The sequence below is a fragment of the Camelus dromedarius genome, chromosome 12 (assembly GCF_036321535.1).
Source record: "Camelus dromedarius isolate mCamDro1 chromosome 12, mCamDro1.pat, whole genome shotgun sequence".
Taxonomy (NCBI): domain Eukaryota; kingdom Metazoa; phylum Chordata; class Mammalia; order Artiodactyla; family Camelidae; genus Camelus; species Camelus dromedarius.
The window spans coordinates 68,937,246-68,951,953 of record NC_087447.1 but is presented as its reverse complement, the minus strand read 5'-3'; the positions used below and the strand labels follow the sequence as shown (position 1 = coordinate 68,951,953).

At 40.9% G+C, this 14,708-nt stretch overlaps 1 pseudogene; it reads left to right on the top strand.

Moving 5' to 3' along the window:
• Positions 1-434: 434 nt before the first annotated feature.
• On the top strand, positions 435-2,181 carry LOC135322611 (tigger transposable element-derived protein 1-like; annotated as a pseudogene).
• Positions 2,182-14,708: the final 12,527 nt, after the last annotated feature.

The following is a 14,708-nucleotide window of genomic DNA, read 5'->3' as shown; positions in this document are numbered from 1 at the left end:
TGTCATTCTGCTGCTCAAAACCAGTCCAAGCTTCCATCGCTTCTCACTCGTCCTATAAATATTCTTCCAACTCTGCTTCCACTTTTGTGTCCATTTATACAGACATACCTCATTCCACCGTGCTTGGCTTTGTTGTGCTTCACAGACATTGTGCTTTTTAGGGATTGAAGGTTTGTGGCAACCCTCTGTAGAGCAATTTTTCCAACAGGGTTTGCTTACTTTATGTCTCTGTATCACATCTTGGTAATTCTCACAGTGTTTCAGACTTTTTAATGATTATTCTATTTGTCATGGTGATTGGTGATCAGGGATCTTTGATGTTACTGCTGTAATTGTTTTGGAGCACACAGAGCACGCCCAAGTAAGACTTCAAACTTAGCTGATAAATACTGTGGCACAACAATATTGAAATCAGGCCAGTGAATAACCCTACAATGGCCTCCAAATGTTCAAGTGATAGGAAGAGCTTCACCTCTCTCACTTTACATCAAAAGCTAGAAATGATTAAGCTTAGTGACAAAGGCATGTCGAAAGCCAAGACAGGCCCGAAGCCCAGCCTCTTGCACCGAACACTGAGCCAAGCTGTGAATACAAAGGAAAAGTTCTTGCAGGAAATTAAAAGTGCTCCTCCAGTGAACACATGAACGATAAGAAAGCCAAACAGCTTTATTGCTGATACGGAAAAAGTTTGAGTGGTCTGGATAGAAGATCAAACCAGCCACAACATTCCCTTAAGCCAAGACCTAATCAGGAGCCAGACCCTAACTCTCTTCACTCCTGCGAAGGCTGGGAGAGGGGAGGAAGCTGCGAAAGAAAAGTTTGAAGCTTAGCAGAGATTGGTTCATGAGGTTTAGGGAAATAAGTCACCTCCATAATGTAAAGGTACAAGGTGAAGCAGCAAATGCTGATGGAGAAGCTGCAGCATGTTACCCAGAGGCTTTAGCTCAGATCATTAATGAAGGTGGCTCCATTAAACAGATTTTCAATGTAGATGCAACAGCCTTATATTGGAAGGCGATGCCCTCTAGGACGTTCAGAGCTGGAGAGGAGAAGTCAATGCCAGGCTTCAAAGAGCAGGCTGACTCTCTTGTTAGGGGCTAATGCAGCTGCTGACTTTCAGTTAAAGCTAATGCTCATTTACCATTCCCCAAATCCTAGGCCTCTTAAGAACTACACTAAATCTACTCTGCCTATTTTCTAGAAATGAAACAACAAAGCCTGGATGACAGCTCATCTGTTTACATGATTTAATGAATATTTTAAGCCCACTGCTCAGAAAAAAAAAACATTCTGTCAAAATACTACTGCTCATTGGCAATTGAACCTGGTCACCCAGAGCTCTGAAGCAGATGTACAATGAGATTAATATTATTTTCATGCTTGATAACACATCATCCATGCTGCAGCCCACGGCTCAAGAAGTAATTTTGAATTTCAAGTCTTATTATTTAAGAAATACATTTCATAAAGCTATAGCTGCCACAGACAGTGATTTCCCTGATGGATCTGGGCAAAATGAATCGACAACCTTCTGGAAAGGGTTCACCACTCTAAATGCCATTAAGAACATTTATGAGTCATGGGATGAGGTCAGGCTATCAACACTAAAAGGAGTTTGGAAGAAGTTGATTCTAACCCTCATGGATGACTTTGAGAGGTTCAGGACTTTCGTAGAACAAGTCACTGCAGATGTGGTGGAACTAGCAAGAGAACGAGAATTAGAGGTGGAGATGAAGATTTGACTTGCTACAATCTCATGATAAAACTTTAATGGATGAGGAGTTAATTCTTAGGGATGAGAAAAGAAAGTGGTTTCTTGAGATAGAATCTATTCTTCATGAAGATGCTGTGAAGATGGTTGAAAAGATAACAAAGGATTTAGAAGTACATAAACTTAGTCAATAAAACAGCAGCAGGGTTTGAGAGGATTGACTTTAATTTTGAAAACAGTTCTACTGTGTGAAAAACACTATCAAACAGCATTGCATGCTATAGAGAAATTGTTCACGGAAGGAAGAGTCAATCATTGTGGCAAACTTCATTTTTGTCTATTTTAATAAATTGCCACAGCCACCCTAGCCTTCAGCAAGCACCACCCTGATCAGTCAGCAGCCATCAACATTGAGGCAAGATGCTCCATGAACAAGATTACAAGTCACTAAAGGCTTAAATGATGGTTAGCATTTTTTAGCAATAAAGTATTTTAAAATAAAGATATATACATTTTTTAAAGACATAATGCTACTGCACACTTAATAGACTATGTTTTAGTGTAAACATAACTTTTATATGCATTGGGAAACCAAAAAAAAAATCATATGAATCACTTTATTGTGAAATTCACTTGATTGCAGTGGTCTGGAACTGAACCCACAATATCCCTGAGGTATGCCTGTAATTCATTCTCCTCATAGCAGCTGCATGATCCTGTCAAAAGAGTTTGTCGTTCTTCTAGTTAAAGCCCTTTAATGCATCACAGGTCTAAATGTAAGTGCATAAGCAATTTAATGGAGGAAGAATGGCCTTTTAAATAGAGTGGGGACAGTTGAATATCCACATACAAGAAAACTCAGTGGTGAAAAGCTTAAAGCTTTTTCTCTAAGATCAAAAATAAGCAAGGATCTCTACGCTTGCCACTTTTACTCAACATAGTATTGGAAGTCCTAGCCAAAGCAATTAGGCAAGAAAAAGAAATAAAAAGCATCCAAATTGGAAAGGAAGAAGTAAAGCTGTCACTATTGGCAGATGACATGATATTGCATATAGACAATCCTAACGACTCCACAGAAAAATGGTTAGAACTAATAAACAAATTCATTAAAGCTGCAGAATAAAAAATCAATGCAGAAAAATCTGTTGCATTTCTATATGCTAATGATGAAATATCAGAAAGAGAAATTAAGAAAACAATCTCATTTACGGTAGCATCAAAAAGAATAAAATACCTAGGAATAAATTTAACTAAGGAAGTGAAAGACCTGTATATTTAAAACTATAAGATATTAATGGAAGAAATGTAAGAAGACACAAATAAATGGAAAGATATACATGGACTGAAAGATGAAATTGGTTGGCTTCAGGGGCGTGTGACCCTTCCTCAGAAGGGCCCTGTGTTTGGTTTTTGTTTTGCTTTGTTTTTTTAAGGGGGAGAGAATTAGCTTTATTTATTTATTTTAAATTTTATTTATTTTTTTAATGGAGGTACTGGGGATTTAACCCAAGACATCGTGCCTGCTAACGCTAGGCTCTACCACTGAGCCCCATGCTTGGTTTAATGCTCTGTTTTTGCTGCCGTGAAATTCTTAATAATTTTTCTTAAACAAAGGGCCCCACATTTTACTTTCATTCTGGGCCCTGCAAATTATGTAATTGTCTTCGCTGCATGATTCCTTTGTTACGACCTGAGATGATGATATGATATTCCAGAGAAGTTAAAATTCTAGTGACAGCAGATCAGTGTTGGTTGTTAGGAGAAAGGGGATTGACTGCAAAGAGGCAGAAATACACTTTTTGGGGTGATGACAATGTTTTATATCCTAGATGGTAGTGTGGATTACGCAACTGTATACATTTATTAAAGTTGATCAAATCGTAGAGTTAAAATTGGGAAATTGTATTGTATACGAGTTAAACCTCCGTAGAGCTGATATACCCACACAGACACACAAATTTTATGTAAAAGAACCGCCAGTGGCTTCCTTTCACATTTGGAACAGAACTCCTAACTCCTCTCACTTCTGCCGGGAGATGGAGGAGGCCTTCCTCACCTCTGGGACCTCATTCTCAGTCACCGGGCCTTGTTGCTTCTTTCACGGGCTGAGTTTCTTTCTGCCTCAGGCCTTTGCACTAGCTTTCCATTTGTCTGTGATTCCCCACCCTCATCTCTGCACGGCTGGCTCTTGTCATTCGATCTCAATTTAAGACCTCTTCAGGGAGGCCTTCTGTAAGCATCCAGCTGAAGGCAGCCTCAGACACTCCACCACATCACCCTGATTCTTTGCACAGCAACTCTCAAGCCCTGACATCTTCAGTCTCTGTTTATTATTTAGTTATTTTCTCCTCCACCGATCTGAACTCTCCTGAGACTGGGAACCTACTCGGTCATCGTCCACCACCGTATCCTGGGTGCCTAGAACAGCACCTGACAGGTAGTATGTGCTCAGTAAACGTTGGCTGAATGAATGAAGGAGTTGATAAAACATTATTGAATGATATGAAAAGAGCTTCTTGATATCTTTTTAGACAAAAAAGAGCAGCTAAGAAAAGTTACGTAGTGATGATCCCATTATTTACAAAACATACACATACATTAACAAAAAAAGATCAGAATATACCGCAAGTCTTGGTCCAACGGCTCATCAGACCCGCATCTGCCCTGGAACAGGTCCGCTGTCTGGTGGCCACTTTCTGCTAGGGGCCGTGGTGATCTGTAAAACTGCCCCATGAGTTAGACCTGAGGGTGGATTCTGAGGATGGATAGTTTTCCTCACGTGCTATGTGAGTCTCTCTCTAGCTCGCAGTCTTTTTTGCCGGGAAACCCACCCTCTACACTTTCTTTACGGCTGAATTCTGCTCTGCCGTTATCTATGACTTCCACACTACGCCGCTTCCATCCCGAGCTTTCTGTCCCACAGCAGTTCTTGAATTCTGAACAAAGGTTACCTGCCAGAGGGTAGTTTCAGACTCTGCCTGGGAGTGAAAGAGAGCCCCTACATAGGTGTCATTTCAAAACAGAGTTGATGGCCAGGGTCTGAGCTGAATCTTCCTTATCCAAGTCCAGAACAAACTTTTCCCACACTGATGACGTTGACAGCTTGCAGAGGTTTCATCACTCTGTCTCCCTCGTGCTCGTTCGTGCCACCATCATTGAGCACTAGTTTAATGAGCCTTCTGGTTCATTACTGCTTTTCCTTATTCTGACTTCCAACCTAGGCAAACTCCCTGCAGCGTGGCCTACAAGAAGCATCACCACTCATGTGGCCCAGAGAAGGCAATTAACAGATGATACACAGTGGGAAGCAAGTTTTAAGATGGTGTTCATATAGTTTCTAGAACTAGCTTTGTCCTTATCCCAGATCTTGGCTTTAACACTCCCATTTCATGGTGCCATGGTCTCTCTATACCACCACCCCTGCAGCTGGGCAGTATCTGGGGGGTTTATGGGTGCCTGAAGACGACTGATAGGTGCCAGGACGATAATGCCAGGATGATGATCATAGTGATGATAGGATAATAGCAAAATAATAGCTAACATTTTAAAGTGTGTACTGTTTTATCAGGCATTGTTCTAAATATTTTCCATGGGTTTTCCCCTAATTCTCTCAAAAACACTGTTACATGGGTATTTCTAATAATACAAAGCATAGATCTCTTTTTACTGGGCAATAAGAAAGACACTGTTCGTTTGTCCTTCCGACAGACACGCACTGCCTTCCCGTAAAGCAGCAACAAAGACGGCGATGGCCGGAGACTGGGTTTCCACCTTTGTAGGAATCATGCTATGGCATGTCCACAATCATTGTGCTGTTCCATGGTTCTCCACCCCACCTTCCGCCGCTTCTTTGCTTCACCTGGCCAGCGGAAACCCTGCCCTCTTCCCGATGCTCTGTTATCTGAGACAGGGAGCTGAACACAGGGTGGAAAAGCACTACATTATTTTTGACACCAACTCAGTTCAAGTACTTAGGGTATTTGTAAGAGCTCTTGGAGTTTGAAAGAAGTCATGTGAATATGCATTCATCTCAAGAACAGCCTGGAACTTGTTATAACTTCCTGTTGGGTTAACCAGGACAATACTGCTTCCACCCTACCTTGGAAAGAATTGTGTCCATTTTGACTCTGGACCTTTAAACTTGGCTGTCAGCCCCTGCACCACACCCTGGCCAGTTTATATGAGAATTTGACCGAGACCTTTCCTTGTGATCCGTGGATCGGTTACCATCCTCTCCCTGGTTTTTGCATTCTTCTTGGCTCCTTCTGCTGGTTTTAGTATCTGTTTCTAGATCATTTAATTTGTACATCACTCTGTCTTCTTGAAGTTTAGTTTTCTATTCTCTGATTTTGGCGTTCTCTCTGGTCTTATGAGCAATCCATTCCTGCAGCTGGGGAGGAGGGCAGGAATGCATACAATTGAAAAGTTACTTTGTGCAAGAAGGGAGCTGAGTTTACTTTGGGGTTGAAGTTTAAGATGAAGTCTTGTATGCTTGGACTCCTTCAAGAATCTGCTCCTGTACACTAGATCTTACCCAAAAAGATTTCTGTGGAAAATATTTAGTGTTTTAAAATGTGTCTTCCTGAGGGAAAGTATAGTTCAGTGGTAGAGCACATGCCTGGCATGCACAGGGTCCTGGGTTCAATCCCCAGTATCTCCATTATAAATTCATACATACATACATACCTAATTATCCCCTCCCCAAAATAAATAAAAATAAAAATGTGAAATTGTAAAAAAAAAAAGGTGAAATTGCTCAAGAAAAATAAAAATTTTTAAAAATGTGTATTCCTGAATTGCCTGCAGCTCTTTGATTATGTTTGGGGATAATTTTCAGCTGTTTTCTGTTTTGTTTCATAGGCATACCTTTTATGACTTCATCCAAGTCTTCGATGAAAAATAATGAACAAGGGGCTGGGGGTTATAGCTCAGTGGTAGAGTGTGGGCTTAGCGTGCATGAGGTCCCGGGTTCAATCCCCAGTACCCCCATTAACAGCAACAACAGCAAAAGATTAAAAAATAAGTTAATTTAAAAAATGAATGGGAACAGGACCAAAGTCCTCTGGCATAACACTAAAGATCTTCCATTACCTGGGCAGATCTAAAGGTAACATGACTATAACTATCTTAAAACTCGTATTTATCTGTTTAGTCTGGGAGAACATCACTAGGTACTTTGTCCAGTGGTTTCTGGAAAATGAAGTCTGCTGGGTCTGTGGTGTTGTATGTCTACTTCAGGGGTTTTCAGGCTGTGTTGCTTGGAGCCCTGAAGCTTGGGGGAAGTGCTCGGGGTTTATCGTAGAGAATGGGGGTGAGGAGAGTGACTTTTCCTTCCCCACTTCAGTTAGAACCGTCCTACTCTTATGTGTTTTAGCAATTGAACTCCTGGGTAAGATTTCATTTGCAAAGAGAATTCTTTGGCTTTAAAATGTTTGAAATTCTTTTTTCCCCCCAAGGTAATGACTATTGTTGAAAATAAAGCTAAGACACCTCTTTTGTTATCAGTTCCTTTTGTGTCTGAATTGGCTCATCGGTCAGAACTGTTCTGTGTGTGTAATCTGTTGCCTAGATATGTTTTTAGGCTTTCATAGACTAGTTTGTGGCACTAATTACAGTTAGTGTGGTTCCAAAGGAAAATTCATTCTGAATTTCAAGAGATAGCATAGTAGCTAAGAGTGTAGGTTCTGGATTCAGATCACCTGGTTTAGAATTCCAGCTTGTCACACTTTGCGTGTGGCTTTGGGCAAGTTTCTTAACTTCTCTGTGCTTCACCGTTCCCAGCCATTGAAAGGGATAAGACTGTTCTAGCTACATTATAAGATTTTGAGAGTATGAAATGAAATTATCATGTTCTGTGCCTCGTACATTGTAAGTGCTCAATAAATTGTCATTAAAGTATCATTGTCAATATCGATTGACATCAATTATAAATGTCAATAAATTCTCATGACTGTAACTCATCCACAAGCTGCCCATGACTGCACACCATGGTTTACTTCTGAAAAATTCTCTAGAATACCTTTTTATGAAGGCTTGACATGAAGTGAGTCCTCAATAAAAGCAGACTGAAAATTTAGTTTGAATTTTCTTGCCTTTCCGTTTATGCGGTATATGAATCTATTGTCGGGTCAAATATGTTAAATCAACTGTCACTTATTATTTTCATTTGACTCCTTTAATCTTAAAAGAAGGCACAGCAAAACATTTCAATAATAGGCAGGTTGAATTTTACCTTAAAATTAATGCATTCTGGAAATAGTGGAACATATGAATGATCACTCTTTTTGAAAATGAGAAAGTCTCAAAATAGCATGCCTGAATATAAATATTTACAATTATTTTAAGATCGTTTTAACAGGAGAGTGGACATAACATGTAAATTTTAATATTGCTATTGCACTTCTAACTCATAACAAAAAGTAGAGTCAGAATCTCGACAGATACATTAGCAAGGTTTAGTTAGAAGGTTTACATATACTCCTGCCTTCCAAAGACCTGAAATGCCGTGCTTAAATACCCTCCTCCTCAAAATGATTCTTTCTTTCTTTCTTTTTTTTTTTTTTTTGGCTTGCTTTTAATTTTCTTTAAAAAAAAACTTTCAAAGTGTTTTGTTTGATGTTTGTCTAGGTACCCACACTGAAAGATGAACTCAGATGAATTATTTAAGAATTGATTTGACTGGGAGAGCATATGTGTCAATGAAATCTCCGTGGGTGAGAAATACACTAACAGATGTTTCTGGGAGGAGATACCCTTTTGTTTATAACTAACTTATAAATATGACTCAAATAATTAAAAACCTTGTTTGTCGTGTTGATAAACTGGGAAGTGAGGTGACGGTTTTATGGAAGAAGCTGATTTCTTTGTCTCCTGTTTAAAATGATGCTTTTTGGCTCCTGAGTCATTTGGATTAAAGGTCCTCTTGGCTTCCTGGCAGTGCGCGCCTTCCAGGTCTTTTCTTGTAATGTTCTGATAGCATCTCTGGGTCTTTGATGATATTTTTGCCTTCCCAATTCATTTGGCAAAAAGCCATTTGAAAACCTTACTCACTTCAGACAATATGCACACTTGGAAAGCAACCTAAATAAATACAAGGGAATATGTTGCATTGGGGTAGTTCAGCTAGATTCCCCTAGAAATGTGGTGTCTGCTTGCAAAGCCTGTGACTTCAATAGTTTTTAACTTTTAATCCCATTTGTTCTTTGTTTTTCTTCTCAAGCCAAGGAGAAAACAGTCTAACTTCTCTATCTTGATGAAATAGATTCTGTCATTGGTTTTTTTTATTCTAATCCCTAGCCCTTAAAAATGTTTTCTTTTTAAATGTCTTGAGCCATTTGAACATTTGTTTGTGGTAATCAGTACATAAAATAAAATATTTTGTATACAGAAATGACACATCAGAAGGAGTATTACTTATTGTGTCCAAATTTGAGACATTAATTTCAATGTATGACCCATGAGTCAGGATCTCCCTGATTTATCACTCACTTATTTAACCACGAAACGCATTTGCTTGAATTGTGGTTTCCGGCTTTTTTTCTGTTTCTTTATCTTTTAGTTTTACTCTTTTCTGCTGGATACTTCTCATTGCTTTTTTTTTTTTTTTTTTTCTCATTGCTTTCTTTTAAAAAATATTTTTGGTGTTTTTTGTGGTTTTAATTTTAAAATAGCTTTATTGAGATGTAATTCTCATAATGTTTGCCCTTATAAAGTATACAATTCAGTGGTTTTTAAGACATTCATAGAGTTGTGCAATCATCCCCACGATCTAATTTTAGAATATTTTCACAACCCTTTAAAGGAACTCCATACCCATTACCAGACACTCCCTATTTCTCCCTCCACCAGTCTCTGGCAACCATTGAACTATTTTCTGCTTCTGTGGATTTGCCTATTCTGGACATTTCATATAAATGGAATCATACAATATGTGACCTTTTTTGACTGGCTTCTTTCACAGTATATTGTTTTCAAGATTCATCCATGTTGTAGCATGTGTCAGTACTTCATTCCTTTTTTATTGCTGAATAATATTCCATTTATGGATATGCCATATTTTATTTATCCATTCATCAGTTGATGAGTATTTGTCTCCATCAACTTTTTAAGCTATTATGAATAATGCTGATATAAATATTTGTGTGCAAGTTTTTATATGGACATCTGTTTTCAGTTCTCTTGGGTATAAATCTAGAAGTCATCTCATTGCCTTTTTTGTAAACTTTCATTTAATTAATTTTGAAATAATATGTTTTTATATTCTCATTCATATTTTCAGTCCTTTCATAAATCACCTGTTTATTCACACTGTGGTATTTGCCTTTTGTTGATTTCTAATAACTCTTTATATATTCCATATATGATTGTCAAGTTGTTAATTTTAATATTTTTTTAATTTAATTTAACTTTGCTTTATCAAAGTTGCACATAGCTTAAAAATTTATACTTGTGTTATTATGAAATAATTACCAGCATCTATCTTCATTCCTTCTCCCTAGTGATAATCAGTTTTAATTCTTTTAGCTTTTCTTCTACTGTTTACCTCCATATTTCTAAACAACATGCTTATTCTGTCATCCTTGATATTTCAGTTTTATATGTGATATATTAACTCTGAATTACAGTATTCTCTACACCATACCTCTCTTTCTTTTAGTCTATAAAATACTTATAATTTGTTATATTGATATTTAATAATTACATTATTATGACTATGTAAATATAATTTTTTGCCATTGTCATGTGGTATACTATGAACATACTTATTTCTTGTCAACCTTTTGTTTTGTGTATTATGAAAAATCACGATTTTCTACTTAACTTATTGCTAATTCTTACTCTGCCAGAGTTCAGAGTAGTAAATAACATCAAACATGGTAGATTTTCTGTCCTTTTTATTTTCTTGTAGCCATCCCTTCTGCATTTGTCTTAACTGGTTACACTTTAGGCTTGGTGCACAGCTGGAATCTTCCTTTACCATCATCCTAGGGATATTTTTTAGCCTTTTCCTGCATTGGCACTGGGTCTTCAAAGAACTGGATGCCAACATCGGGTTAAATGAGCAAAGAATTTATTAAGGAAATGCCTGTGAGCAAAAATGGAGAGGAAACTGGGAGGGGCTGAAGGAATCCATCAGATCATGAGACAACTCTGACCCTCAGGGAAGGATGGTTAGATGGAAGGAAGGTTAAACAAGCCTTCAGGTGGTTCATCAGAAGACTTCTGTGTCTCCCAGAAATAAACCTGCCTGAGTAATGGAGTCATTCGCTGGAACCAGTGCACGGAAAGTGTGGGCTGAGCTGGATTTCCGAGCACAGCCGCTGGCCCTTGGTCAATATCCTCCTGTAGCTGGCAGGCTGCCAGGTGAATTCTCATGGCCACGATAGCCACCTTGTTTCTTAGATTTCATGTCTTTTTTTTCCTTCTTCTTAGTTTTTACGCCTTTGTTTTGGCAGATCACATCCTCTAGTAGCTTAAGACCATGCTGCACTAACATGCTGTGCAATTTTCCTTAATGTTTGGTTTATTCCCCTTTTCTTAGTGTACATTCGCTGAGGTGGTCCCTTTAGGCAAGGACTGAGAGCATCTTCACAGTATGTATTTGCTGGGTGTACCGCAGGGCCCTTCTTCCTGGGGACCTAGCCATCTCTTCCTTCGATGGTTCCAGATCTGGAAATTGGCTTAAGTCTGGGAACTGAGCAAGGCATTGTGACTTTTTATTGGGACCACTATCTTCAGCCCCCTGTGCCTTCATTCTTATCTTCTGATTGCAGGTGCTAAGTAGTACCCTTGAAGGGTGCCTGGCTATTTAGTCCCTAGGAACCCCAGATTTCTATTAATTCTCTCACAGCCAGTTAAGTTCTCTCAGCTGCCTCTTTAAGCTTGCTGGCTGTTCTGGAAACCGTGGCTCCCTGACTTCTGGCAGTTCTGGGCCGCTAGCCGGTCTCTCTTACTTTGGGGCTCATGATGTCCATCACCATTAATGAGCCCAGCCCTGTGACCTCCTCTCCTACCTTCAGGCCTGGACTGCAGAGAACTGGATATGAACTTCCTATGGCAGCACCTCTCTCTGTATGAGCTAGCACGCACCCCTTGTAGGACCCTGCTGAGGCTTCTCGACCACGAAGCAATTTGTACCCCTAAGAGTTGCCCCACTTCCTCTCCTGGCTGACAGGCAGGTAACGACCATTAAACCCCAGCACAGTATGGCTGGGGAAGTGCGGGCCCGATGGATCAGCAAGAAGAGTGTGTGGTGAGAGAGGCACATCACTGAGAACTTCAGGGATGGGGTGCCCCTCTGTAGCCTGGGGCTGATGCTACGAAAGTGGGCACAGAGCCCAGTACCGGGGACATCCACCCAGAAGTCCCCATCCAATGCTTCCGGGCCCTGACCTCAGTGTAACACAGCACTTAATCGCCTCCGCAGGTCCCCGTTCTAGATACGGGGTCCTGTGGTTGCTCCTCAGCTGTATTTCCTCTCCTACTCTCTCTTTGTGAGCAGTGCCACCACCACGAGCATACGCTGGCTCTCACACTTAGCCTTTAACTGTTGGTTAACTACCCTCGGTTTCTCATTATCCCTCTGAAGGGCTTCCGTTCACTTAATAATAACTAGCCACTGTCATCGCAGGCAGTGTCCCTCCTGTGTCTTCTAAAGGCCCGAATCACTGCGTTAGTAGACTTTTTCCCCTCCACTGGCTGTTTTCCAGGCCGTTATCTTGAAATAGTCAGCAGTCGGCCCACTATCTTGTGCCAGGGACAATCTGCGGCCAACATTCCACTCAGGCTGGGGCTTTCCTTGCCAGCCAGTGGGTGGTCCAATCTCCACCCTTCGGGCTGCCTTCGTGGACCATTCCTGACACCCACTATTCAGTTCAGTTCCTCAAGAAGCAGATACCATGATGGAAAGAGAGATGTATGAGATTTATTGGGAGGAAACGCCCGTGAAGGATAAAGTGGAGCCGGAGCAGGGGTTATAGCTAGAAAAGTTAGATATTATGATGTGGGTCTGGCACCTGAAGAAGGGGAGAGGAAAGGAAGAAGCAGTCTTGAGAAAGAGAAAGTCTTGCCCAGGCTAACGAGGCATCAGCGAACAAAGACTGCCCGCCGGTGTAGTCTCCACTGGGCCAGAATGGTCCTCTTCTGGTCCACTCCCTGCTTAGTCTGGGGGAGCGTACACTGTGGTGGATGCTGAAGGGACAATGGGTAGAAGCCGTCAGCCACTATCCTCCTTGGTGGAGGTTATCTCTTAGCTGCAGGTGTCATCGTAAAGAAAAACAACATAAAAGTTGTGTGTAAGTTTTATTCAGGGACCTCCTTGAGGACTATCGCCTGAGAAACAGCCTCTCAGTAGCTCTGAGGGGATGTGCTGAAGAGGTAGGGGAGGAGCTAGTGTACATATGAATTTATTTTTGGCTGGGAAATACATGTAGGCGAGCATATATCTTGGTGAAACATGACTGCTAATCACAAATAATAGAAATTGCAAGTTAATTTTAGTTGATTTTTAGTGCTTTTCTACTTTAGGAAGACGCAAGAATCTGGGGTCATTGAAATTCTCTCTTAGATCTGCATCTTAAGTGTCTAAGGGCCCACATACCCAAAGCACAGACTGCTTCATCTTGTTGTTCCCATCCTGAATCCCCCTCAGGGAGCAAGGTCCCTGGGTTTCAACTGGACCCTTTGTATGAAGGGATGCCTAGCTGCACTCTTTGCTATTTTCATCTACAAAGGGGACTCTGAGCCGTGCACACCCAGGACTGTCCCTTCTGTCCTTTCCCCCTGAGCTGTAATGCCTGCTTTGTCATAAATCAGGTTTCTTTGTTGGCATGGGTTTATTTTGGGGTTCTCTCTTCTGTTCCATTGATTTTTATAAGGATCCCTATGCCAATATCACGTTGTCTTAATGATCAACGCTTTCCATTAAGTCCTGTCACTTGACAAAGCAAGTATCTTCATGTTGTCCTAACGCAGGTGTATCTGGGCTAGTCTTGTTCCTTTCCTCATTCACATCAGTTTTCAGACTGGCTTGTCAAGTTCCGCAAGCAGCCCTTTGTGTTTTGACTAGAACAGCATTGAGCATTTCAGATCAATCGAAAGAACTGACACCTGTATGACAGTGAGTCTTCAAATCCAACAACATACTATGTGCATCCATTTATTTAAATCTTTTAAAACGTCTTTCAATATTACACATATTTTTTTCTAGAAAAGGCTCGCGTATCTTTTTAAAGATTCATCACTGATACTATAAATTTTTGTCATTAATGTAAGTGGTATCTTTATTTAAAAAAGTTATATTTCCTGTTTTTTGCTAGGTGTACAGTCATGCCTTTCAGAATTGTCCTACCCTGAGGCAAAGGGCTCTGGCTTTTATATCCCGTGTCTGCCAGGACTGCCCTCAGGGACTCGGTGTGACCCTGTGTGAGGGCTCTCTTGGCCCGAGGCCAAGGCCTGGGGAGTGACTCAGCTGAGAGCTGCCGGCCACAGACATTCCCACCAGCTGGGCAAAGACGACTTAGGCCTGGAGGGGGAGCCTCACAGAACTCCTAAAAGCCCCTTAACAGCTTGAAGAAGTTCTCTTTTATTCTTAGTTTTTAAAACTGTTCCTGCTTTGGTAGAAGGAGAGGCGTTGCCTCGCTGTGTGATGTGGGGAACTGGATTTGAGGTCTAACTGCTTCTTCAGCAGGCTTTCAACTGATCCCGCGTCAGCCTCACTTTCCGCCCAGTTAACCCGAGCTTCTCTGTGCAGGACTGGCTGGCTTGCTCTCCCGCTTCACCCACTGCAGCGTGGGTTTTAGCTGTCTGTGCTCATCCAAGGCAGGCACCCCTTACCCACCCGCTTTCTGACCTTCAAAGGTCTGATGCTGTCTCCTCCCCATGTCTCTCTCCTTTTCATCCTTTACCTGTCATTTAAGTTGAGTTCAGGAAGAGCATGGGTAAAAGTGTGTGTTCAGTTGCTCTTCTTGCCTGGAAGCTCTCTCACTGGCCTGATCTG